The sequence below is a fragment of the Muscardinus avellanarius genome, assembly GCF_963383645.1.
Source record: "Muscardinus avellanarius genome assembly, chromosome: 2".
NCBI classification, from domain to species: Eukaryota; Metazoa; Chordata; class Mammalia; order Rodentia; family Gliridae; genus Muscardinus; species Muscardinus avellanarius.
Genome location: NC_137787.1, coordinates 1,242,621 through 1,253,603, shown reverse-complemented (window position 1 = coordinate 1,253,603; position 10,983 = coordinate 1,242,621).

The window sequence follows — 10,983 nt, the reverse complement described above, 5'->3', positions numbered from 1 at the left end:
TGGCCTCAGGGTTGCTGCTTGGCTGAACCTTCAGCTCAGGGCACTACAGCCCAGGGGGACACCAGGCCCTTTCCTGCTCTGGCCAGGCACCACCTGTCCCTGCACCCAGTGGCATCTCTGTCCCCCTGAAGCGCTGGAGGGGCTGGGGCCCAGCTTGGAACCCCATACCCTTCCCTGGCCCTGGGACCTGGGTGTGCCCAGCTCACAGAGGCTGACTCAGGGCTCCTCCAAGGCCTGGGATGGTCCTCCCTCCTGGGCCCAGTTTCTAGCAGGCCCTGGGGAGGGGGCTGGCATCCTGTGGGGGAGGAGCCCGAGGGCCAAGGTTGCCAAGCCACCATGGCCAGGGACAGCCCCCCAGAACCAGAAGACTGCTTACTGCGCCCTGTCACTGCGCTAGAGAGGCTTCTACCAGCACCATGGACTGAGGTCTGGCCGCTGGTCAGGCCCCACACGGCCAGGTGTTCTTTGAAATTGCTCCCTGGGGTTGGGCCCAGGTGCTCAGTGCCCTCACACTGTGGCAGCCTTGCTGGTACCACGCAGGCTGGGGTGGCTGAAGCCAGGCCCAACTCAGAGACAGCGAGTGCCCTGCCCCTGCAGGGCACACGACGGCTGGGGCCGCACTGTGCCAGCCCACACATCTCTCTGGACTGGGCGGCCTTGAGCAGTCACTGGTTGGCAGTGGGCAAGACTGCTGTGCCCCCCATGAAGCCCCGCTGCTCAGTGCCAGCGGGCGATGTGTGTTCTTTTGAGTCCTTGTATGAATAAAAGGCTGGAGACCTAGAGCAGGGTGAAGCCTCCTGCTACTGCCCAGAGCCTGCCTCTGTAGCCCTGGTGGAGACTGCCTGTGTGTGTGCGTGTGTGAGCTCAGGAGCCCAGCCGTGCACAGCAGGTATGGATCTGGCACGTAGTGAAGCCAGGAGGGGCGTGAGCCTCACTGCCAGCTGCAGGTGCCCACTGAGCGGGCTCCTGAACATGTCAGTGTCCAGGTCCTGCCCTGAGTGGACCCCTCTGTCCATGACTGAGCATCCTGTGGGGTGCACAGGCGGACAGCCCAGTACACAGAGGCTCAGGTATCTCCCGCAGACCCTGCCTACCCTCTACCTCCCCTGTCCAGAGCCTCTCTGGGTTCACAGAGCACAGCCCTCCCACCCCTAGGAAGTCTGGTTCCTGCCAGGATGCCTGAGTACAGGGACCAGCACTGTCTAGTGGGAGGCCCAGTGCTGTCCCTGGTTCCTCTACACTCCCCGGCAGAGCATCCTGTGTAACCCCTAAGGGTGCGGCCCACCCTGCCCTGAGGAGGGCCCTGTTCCTGTGGGCTTGCACAAAGCCTGGCTCCTGGGCCAACACAGCGGCGCTTAGAGACACTCTATCTTCCAAGTTCGTGCTTTGAATGGGCTGCTTTATCTGGGAGTTGCAGCCTGCACTGGTCTGCCTGGCAGACGTTTCAGTGTTTCTATCATGGACTCCAGAGTGCCAAAGCCCGGCCTGTGTGAGCATCGGTACAGCCCAAGCAGGCCCAGACCCTCGGGGAAGATGCCTCACATGGACGGCTCCCGAGGGGAGGCTCCTCCAAGGCACGGCTTTCCACCACAGGCCTCACTAGGGACACCCGAGTGGCCAGGCCACTGGTGACAAGTGTGCCTCCGCCCACCTGCCCCTCTGCGCTCAGTGGGTGAGGGGAAGTTCTCTCCCAGGCAGCCTCGGGGCTCGGCAAGGCCCCACGAGGACGGCGGTGCCCCCGGAGGCTCACTGGTGGCTGAAGACTGGCTTTGTCTTGTCCATTGGCGTCAGGGGCTTGGACTTCTGGGAACTCGCCTTGCTCTGATGCTTCTGCAAGTTCTTTTTGGGCTGGGACAATTCCACCTTCACTGTTAAAGGAGAGAGGACACAGATGAGCCGGCAGCGGAGCTGTGCAGCCTCCCCTGGGGCAACATGCCCTGTGCCAGGCCCTGGGCTGCTCTCCTCCCCAGGAAGCCGTGCACGTGACCAGCCCATGGGAGGAGCAGAGAGCAGCCCACTCCTCGGCAGCCTTAGCTCCCACAACAGCCACAGACGGGCCAGTGTCTGCAGGACACATATGTGCAAGCACCCCTATAACTTGCACGGACAGCACAGGTACGCCCTGTGCACATGCACACACAAGCTCATGCCACATGTGCACATTCTTGCCCATATCATGCATGTGCACACGTGCTCACCCATCCATACCTGCACACACACATCTCACACACAGACTCAGACACACTCATGTGCTCACACATGGACACATACTGCTCGCACCAAGTGGCTCTAAGTTTTCTTTATACCTGGGAAGAAGGCCCCCTGCAGAGAAGCGCCACTTGTGTTCAGTGCCTTTCGCTAGGCATGGTCAGAGTCCCACCTCTTCCTCATCCTGTGTCCCTGCTGAAGGGCTCCCACCCCTGCTGGTAACTGAAGGCAGGTGCTAAGACAAATGCCAGCCCTCCAAGGGGCAAAGCCTGGGAGAAGCGGCTTGGGCGCGTGGGTAGGGCACTGAGACGCGGCGACAGGCTGCTGGCGCTTGCGCAGGGGACAAGCCAGCGTTCCCTACTGGCCTCACAAGGCGCCCTGGCTGTGTGGAGGGGAGCCGGGTAGCCCTTGCCAAGGACACCTCTCTGCGCATACACAGACCTCTCCCTTGATCCAGGGCCGCCTGGGTCCGCTCACAAAGCGAGACCAGCAAATCTAATACTCCCTGCTTTCATGCAACTTTCCTGCTCATTTCCTGAAGTAAATGAGCAGGACCTCGCCTGGTTCCCAACACAAGCCTGCTCCTATATCCAGACGGGAAAAACACAAAATGAGTCAGCCAAAGATTCACAGTATGTCTCAAAACAGGCCGCATGCACCAGGCAATCAGACAACTTGCTCTGATGTCAGAATTACAAGGAAATTTCCAGGAAATGTCTGGTTTGAACAGATTACTACACAGCGACTGCTAAGATGAACCCATCAACGTTCTAGCAAAAACCAGTTTTTCACACAGTTACTACTTATCTGTAGTTACGGAAGAACTAAACCTCATGGACTAAAAATAACACTGAAACCCTGAGAGGCCACAGTGACTGTAGAAGTCCTCCAGGTGGGTGTGATGGTGCTCCCAGACAGGAGGTGAGCCACAGAAGAGTTCCTGTTGCCCAGGAGGGGCCAAGAGCTCGTGCTGCGGGCGGCGGGGAGGCGGGCATCTCCCATGAAGAACTGTGTGGTGGCAACAGATAGTGAGCCACTGCGAAAGTCCCCGCAGTGTCCACTCACGGTGGGACAGTGTGAGATTCAGAGATGGACAGAGCCGCAAAGCTCCAGTGAGAGGAGCCCAGAACCTTAAAATACAACATGTCAAAGCCGTCCACTCCCCAGATCCAGACCCAGGAACTTCAGGTGAGGGGCAAACCGAAATGGTCCAGAGAGTAAGAGTTTGTGTTAGGAGACATAGACACCATGGAGCAGTCTTTGTGGGAGCATACAGATATGTGAATTGTGCACGTCCACAAAAGGTGAAAAGACAGGCACACGCCTAGGAAGTTTATCAAAGAGATAATGGCTGAAAGCTACCGGAATTTGATTTGGTATAGATAGAAACGTTTGGATTCACAAAGCTTAAAAGCTTCCGATTGCCAGGCGTGGTGGGGCTTGTCATCCCTGATCTCTGCCAGGCGTGGTAGTGCACGCTTGTGATCCCCGCGCTTGGGAGGCGGAGACAGGAGGAGTGCGCAGGTTCAAAGTCAGCTGCGCTGGCTTAAGAGACCCTGTTTCCAACTAAAAATATAAAATAGGTCTGGGAGTGTAGCCCGGGGGTAGAAGGGCTTCCAGGAACCCCAGTACCACGACACACACACACACAAAAAAAAGCTTCCAATCAAGACTAACTCAGAGAATATCCTGAGACACATTATAATCGAACTCAAAAGTAAAAAACAAAGATGGGATCTAAAATTCAGAAAGAAGAGGGGCTAGGAGAAAAGGGCGACTAGAACGCAGCACATCTCGGTAGCTGTGACGAAAGAAAGAACAAGACACATCACATACACGGAACCTTCATAAGGCTATCATGAGGGTCTCCAACAGAAACCTTATGAAGGAGGAGGATGATACGTTCAGTGCCCTAAAAAAGAAAACAAGGATACTTTATCTGACAAAGCCATTATTCAGAAATCAGTGAGAGATACTTTCAGGCATAAAACAGCTGTAGGAGCTCATCAATACTACATCTGTTTTACAAGGAATATTCAAGGGAGTTATTCAAGTTGAAATGATACTAAGTAATAGGTGGAAACCTGCAACTATACTACCCATAGGAAAAGGCAAATGTTAGTCACATTCAGAATACTACAATACTTAATGCTGGTATATAAATCACTTTTAATACTAGAACAAAAAGAAAAATATTAAAAACATAACTACAATAATTCCTTAATTGATACACAATATAAAAAGATAAAGTATAAAAAAAATAGGGCTGGGGTGCAGCTTGGAGGTAGAATGCCCCTGGCTTCCATCCCCAATACCACAAAAACAAAAAAAGATAAAGTGTGACTTCAATAGTATAAAATGTTGGGGTAAGGAATTAAAGTGCAGAATGTTTATATGCAGTTGAAAAGTTCTCAGTTTAAAACAACTTTATAACTTTAAGATGTTTTATTATTTGTTATTAATAAATGGAAGCCTCATAATAACCACAACTAGATACAAAGAAGGTAGAGATATAAACATACTACTTCAACAAATCATAAAAAGAGGAAGAACAAAGAAACTAAAAATATAAAACACCCATCAAACTTGTAATAGTAAAAAATTCTTGCCTATCAATAATAACTTTAAATGTTAAGTGGATTAAGTTATCCAATCAAATGATACAGAAAGAATGTCTTTTAAAAATAGAGACCCGCCAGGTGTGGTGGCGCACGCTTGTAATCCCTGCGCTTGGGAGGCTGAGACAGGAGGATCGCACAGGTTCAAAGCCAGCCTCAGCTACTTAGTGAAGCTCTGAGCAACTTAGTGAGACCCTGTCTCAAAATAAAGAATAAAAAATAGGGCATGGGGTGTGGCTCAGAGGTCAAAGGCCCCTGGGTTCCATCCCCAGACCCACAAAAATTAAAAGGATATAACAATTGGGAAAAAAAAAAAAAAAATATATATATATATATATATATATATATATATATATATATATATACCCTAAATACATAGAGAAGATAAAAATAGATCTTAAGGGCGATGTGGACAGCAGGGAGGTTCAGGTGGACACTCTGGCACGTGCTCGCAACCCGGCCACTCAGTAGGCTAAGGGAGACAGTCCCGAGTCTGAGGCCACCTGAGGAGCCCATCTCAGAGTGCTTGCCTCGCACGAGTGAGGCTCTGGGTTCAAACCCCAGGACCACACAAAAGAAAATAAGAAAGATTCAATACCACACATGCAACAATAAATAGATGCACAAACAAAAATATGTTTTTTCAGGAAACTTGAATAATACTAAAGAGAAAATGGACCTAGCCAATATGTGCAGAGCATTTCATCTGACCTCTGAAGACACATTCCCTAAAGCACACACAGAACGTTCTCCAGGATAGGTCAGATGCTGGGCCACAAAACAAGTCTTAAATGTAAGATTGAATTCCTATCAGGTATCTTTTCTCACCACAATGGTAGGAAACTTGAAACCAGTAACATGTGGATTGAAAAATCTACAAATATGTGGGAACTAACACACTCTCTAGTAACTAATGGGTCAAAGAAGAAATTAAAATGGAATTTGCCGGATGTGGTGGTGCACGCTTGTAATCCTCGTGCTTGGGAGGCGGAGACAGGAGGATCATGCAGGTTGGAAGCCAGCCACGCTGGCTTAAGAGACCCTGTTTCCAAACAAAAATATAAAATGGGTCTGGGAGTGTAGCCCGGAGGTAGAAGGGTTTCCAGGACCCCAGTACCACACACACCAAAAAAAAAAAAAAAACTAAAAGGGAATTTAAAAGTATATTGAGACAAATTAAAATGCAAGCCCAACCTCTAGGAGCTAAAGAACAACAACAAAACAAGCACAAGATAGCACGAAGAAGAGATGGCAGCGGCGCGAGAGAGAAAACAGACCAGGACGAACGAAAAGAGCCACAAAAGCAGCCGATTTGAGGAGACAAGCAACACCGGGACGGCGGCACACGCCTGAGACCCGCCTCTTGGGAGGCCGCGCAGGGCGACGGCACACTCGATGCCAGCTGCCGGCCAACGGTAACTTAGCCAGGCCCTGTTTCAAAATAAGAGAGGAGTGGGCTGTATGTCAGAGGTAGAACACCCTGGGTTCAGACCCAGTATGGAAGAGAGGCAGAGAAGAAGGACTAACAAAGCTTTGGTTAGAGAGGATGCAAATCAAAGTACACAGGGAAGGGGCGGCATTGCCATCGGTACACGCAGGAATACAAAGGAGCCACATGAACACGCGTGCTCAGGGACTACGGCGGACAATTTCACACCAACAAATCGGACAACCTGGAGAGGCCATTAGCGCCTAGGGACAGAGGGCGCATGCGCTCAAGACCCATGGAAAGGCAGGTGTGGGAGGCCGGCCACAGAACACCCAGAACCTCTGCCAGAGAGCGAAGACCTCACACACACGTGCACGTACGTGCTCCATAGCACAGAACCCCAAACCACCAATAAGTGCACAAAGAATGCTCGCCTCCATGTCCATTTGTCATTAAGGAAGCACATACAGAAACTTGCCAAAGGATTGCTCAGTGGCCAGTCTTACAACGGAAAGCAACTCTGCAGCCCATGTGGGGACCCAGACGAGGTCGCGGCACAGCAGAGGCGGCATCTCCAGCTACGTCCTGAGGCCCGGGGCAGGATGGCACCGTGCGCCTGCCCTGAGAGGTGGCAGCTCGGCTCCTTTTTGGTTTTGGCTTTGGTTTTAGCTTAACTTGCAGTGTCCCACCAGGCTGGACCCGGGCATGGTGAGACCCTGAAGCTAATGCCTGCATTTGCGTTAAGAAAAAGAACGGCCGGGCGTGGTGGGCACGCTGGTCATCCCCGCGCTTGGGGGGCGGAGACAGGAGGATTGCGCAGGTTCGAAGCCAGCCGCGTGCACTGGCTTAGGAGACCCTGTTTCCAAATAAAAATGTAAAAATAGGTCTGGGAGCGTAGCCCGGAGGTAGAAGGGCTTCCAGGAACCTCAGTACCACCACCAAAAGGAAAAAAAAAAGAAAAAGAACGTGAACCACAAGCCGACTTAGTGGGAAGGGACGCAGGTGCCGGTGCGGCAGCTTCTCAGTTTCACAGTCAAAGGAAGCCAGGGCCTGGGGCAGGCAGTGCTAGGAGGAAGAAGGAGGGGGCAGGTGCCGCCCCCGGGCTCCCGGGAGCAGCCTCGGCCTGCACGACGCTCTCTCCCCCCCACCCCTCTCCCCAGAGAACACGGGAGGCCTGGGCTTCCACGGGGAACCCTGACACGTAAAGATTCCTCTATCTCCATCACAACCTTTCAGGCCAGAACCCAAGCCCCCTCTCCCTCGCTACGAGCCCCTCTCCTCCCGAGGCTCGCTGACGGCCACCTGCCACCCTCCAGAACAGCAGTGCCCTCTCTGGAGAGGCCAGGTACAGAGGGCGACCCATCTCTCCCGCTCCACGGCCACCTCTGGACCCCGTCTCCCAGGCCTTGTCCTCTCCCAGGACCTGAGGACGAGGCTCTTGTTGGCTCCCTGGTCTAGGGCCCTCTTAGCCTGCCTCCTCCAGAGTCCATCCATCTCAGGCACCACCAGCCAGCGGCCCTGCCCGCAGCCCCTCCTCCAGCTCCCACACCCGTGGCCTGGCCTGAGCCACTGCGTCCCTTCCTGGCCGCCCTCCCCAGGCCTCCGGGACACTTCTCTCTCAACTAACCTAGATCTGTCTGTCTGTCTCTCTGTCTCTCTCTCTCTCCACCCCTGCTAATCTGGCTACCCTGCAGCCTCTGCACCTTGCCACCCTCCCCATCCCCTTCCCATTTCGGGGGGCCCATGCTGGGCAGGCCACTTCTTATCCAGAAGGAAGGGACAAGGCAGCTTGGGCTGGTGCTGAGGACCCCAGAGTCCAGGTGGGTGGGTGGCTGAGGAGGGGGCTGGGGCTCAGGAAAGGCGGGCCAGGGGACCAGAGGAAGGGGCTAGCCTCAGACCTGCCCTCTGCAAACTACCCCTCAACAGCTGTGGGCTGAGCTGCCCCCACTGGGCGCAGCCCCCACAGACTACATTCTGCAAGTGGCCTGGAGGCTCCCCAGGGTTCTAGTGGTGGGAGGGGAGACATCAAGAAAGCAGGCGAGGGAGGGAAGAGGCCGGGTGCAGAGCCTCTGAGCTGTGGGAAGCCCCATTCTGCAGCAGGCCTCCAGCCACAGCCACACCTGGGGAGGTGCCCTGCCAAGGGTAGGCTAGGGCTTGTGGGGGGTCTCCTTCCAGACAGTGGCCTCTGGGGCCGCAGGCATCTCACCGTGAGCATCTCAGGAGCCCTGGGAAGCTGTCCAGGGATGGGCCATGGGGCAGTGCAGCAACATCCCGGAGGGTCTTGGGCACAGGAGGCAGGGCTGTGATCACAGCAGGCTCAGGGAGGCCCTTCCTGGCCTTTGGGTGTACTCCCTTGCTGCCCAGAGGAGAACTCCAGGGGCCTCAGGCCAGCCAGCCTGCCGCCCTACCTCCATCCCCACCCCGCCCACGTGGGCCAGGCCTCCCCCCTCCCTCCTGAGTCTGGGGGAGGGGCAGGACAGTGGTCTCCAAGTCTGCAGGGAGCATCCTTCATCCTGGTCCCCAGGCAACCGGGCTAGAGGTAAGAAGCCAGAAACAAAGCCAGCTGTCAGAGTGGCGGGTCCTGGGGCCGCTCAGGAGGCACTGGCGTGGCAGAGCCTCTGGCAGTGGCTCAGAGGTGCTCCCCACAGAGCCCTGTTGCAGAGCCCTGGGCTGCAGGCCAAACCTGGAGAGCGGGAGAGCAGCGCAGGGCGGGCGGGAGTGCTCCAGGGCCAGCGAGGCCTACGTATATCCATGTACCCTTCCTGACCTGGGAGCACCAGGCCCAGAGCAGAGGCAGCTGGAGCCTGGAGGAAGACTGGCCAGAGAGGCCACTGGTCTCTGATCCAGAAGATTCCTTCCCTCCACCTGCCCCCTGCAGGCCCCGCCCTGATCCAGAAGATTCCCTCCCTCCACCAGGCCCCGCCTAGCCCACCTGCAGTGCCTGAGGATGCTGCCCAGGAAGGGGGACGCTGCCCAGGAGGGGGGATGTGGCCAGCGGGCTGCCAAGGGAAGGGAGGAGGAAGGCGGGGCCACTCCGAGCTGCGGCAGCTCAGAGGGTAGGTGACTACAGGAGGCACCAACAGCGGCTTCGCACCCCAGAGTACAGGGCGTGGTGGAGCCCAGGCCGGACAGCAGCGAGCGGACGAGTGGGGCAGCAGGGAGGCCTCGGGCCCGGCCACGGCTGGTGGACGGGCGCCGGAGAAGCACAGAACAGGGAGGGCGGAAGGGGCACCGTGGCAGAAGGTTCTGGAAGTGGCTCCAGCGGGCTGTGCTTTGAAGGCAGAGCCAACCCACTACCGCACGGGGGGGGGGGGACACGCAAAGCTAGAGAGGAGCCAGAGACGCCCCTGGGAAAGGACATCGCGCGGCAAGCCAGACAGAGGGCCTACCAGGGCGCAGGGAGACATTTTCCAACTTGACAAATGATCCACACTTCATCTGAAAACAAGTAACAGCCGCGAGCAACAGCAGGAGGGGAGGGCGAGGGTTGTCTGTCCAGCAGAGGGGAGGGTGAGGGTTGTCTGTCCAGCAGAGGGGAGGGCGAGGGTTGTCTGTCCAGCAGAGGGGAGGGTGCGGGCGGGCCTGTCCAGCAGGAGGGGAGGGCGAGGGCGGGCCTGTCCAGCAGGAGGGGAGGGCGAGGGTGGACCTGTCCGGCGGGGAGGTGAGGGCTGCAGGTTGGGACCGCAGGGCCTAGGAGCAGCCGGCCACGGCTCTCAGAAGAGGCGCGCGTGCCCACCACCAGGCCAGCTGGTGCTGCTCATTCTTTATGCAAAAATCAATTCCAGTCTGCTTAGAAAACTACAGGTAAAACAATGCATTACAATATTTGTAACAAGCTGGGCATGGTGGCTCACGCTTGTAATCCCAACAAGCCGGTAATTGTATTCTCAGCCCAGGAGGCTGAGACTAGAGGATCACGGTTCGCAAACAACCTCAGCTACTTAGTGAGACCCTCTGCAACTCAGTGAGACCCGGTTTCAAAATAAAGAATAAAAAATAGGGCTGGTAGTGCAGCTTGGAGGTAGAATGCCTCTGGGTTCCATCTCCAGTACCGGGGGCGGGGGGGGGCGGGAGTAACAACCCGGGTGTGGTGGCATACACTTGTGATCCCAGCATTCGGGAGGCTGAGACAGTAGGATCTTGGTTTGAGGACAGCCTCAGCTACTTAGTGAGGCCCTTTGCAACTCAGTGAAACCCTGTTTCAAAATAATCAAAAGTAGGGCTGGGGGTGTCACTCGGAGGTAGAATGCCCCTGAGTTCCATCCCCAGTATGGCAAAAAATAAAAATGAAAAATAATTGTAAGGTCTGAGTAAAGGCTGTCCCTGTTTATAGACTCCCACCTGGGGACTGCTCACTCCACGGCCAGCAGAGCTGACACATTGTAACGCCTCCACATAGCAGCAGCCTGGGCTGCCAGAAGTTTCTTTCCACACAGAAAAGGGCTTCCTATGCTTTAGCATTCTTCCCTGTCAGGAAGCGGGATTGTCTCCAGGGAAAGGAGGCGAGAGGAAGACATGGCCGTCACGTCAGTGTACAGAGATGTCTACACTCACATAGACGTCACTGCTGACAGGACGCAGGGCAGGACCTTCCCAGGAGCGCTCAGCACAGGACTGAAGCCAGCACGCTCTCACCAGCAAGTGTAGCTCGCTGGAGGTTAACTGAGGGATTCCAGGCCAAGGATCTGCTTGACCGTCCCACAGAACTGAGCCATGGAGTGGCTGGAG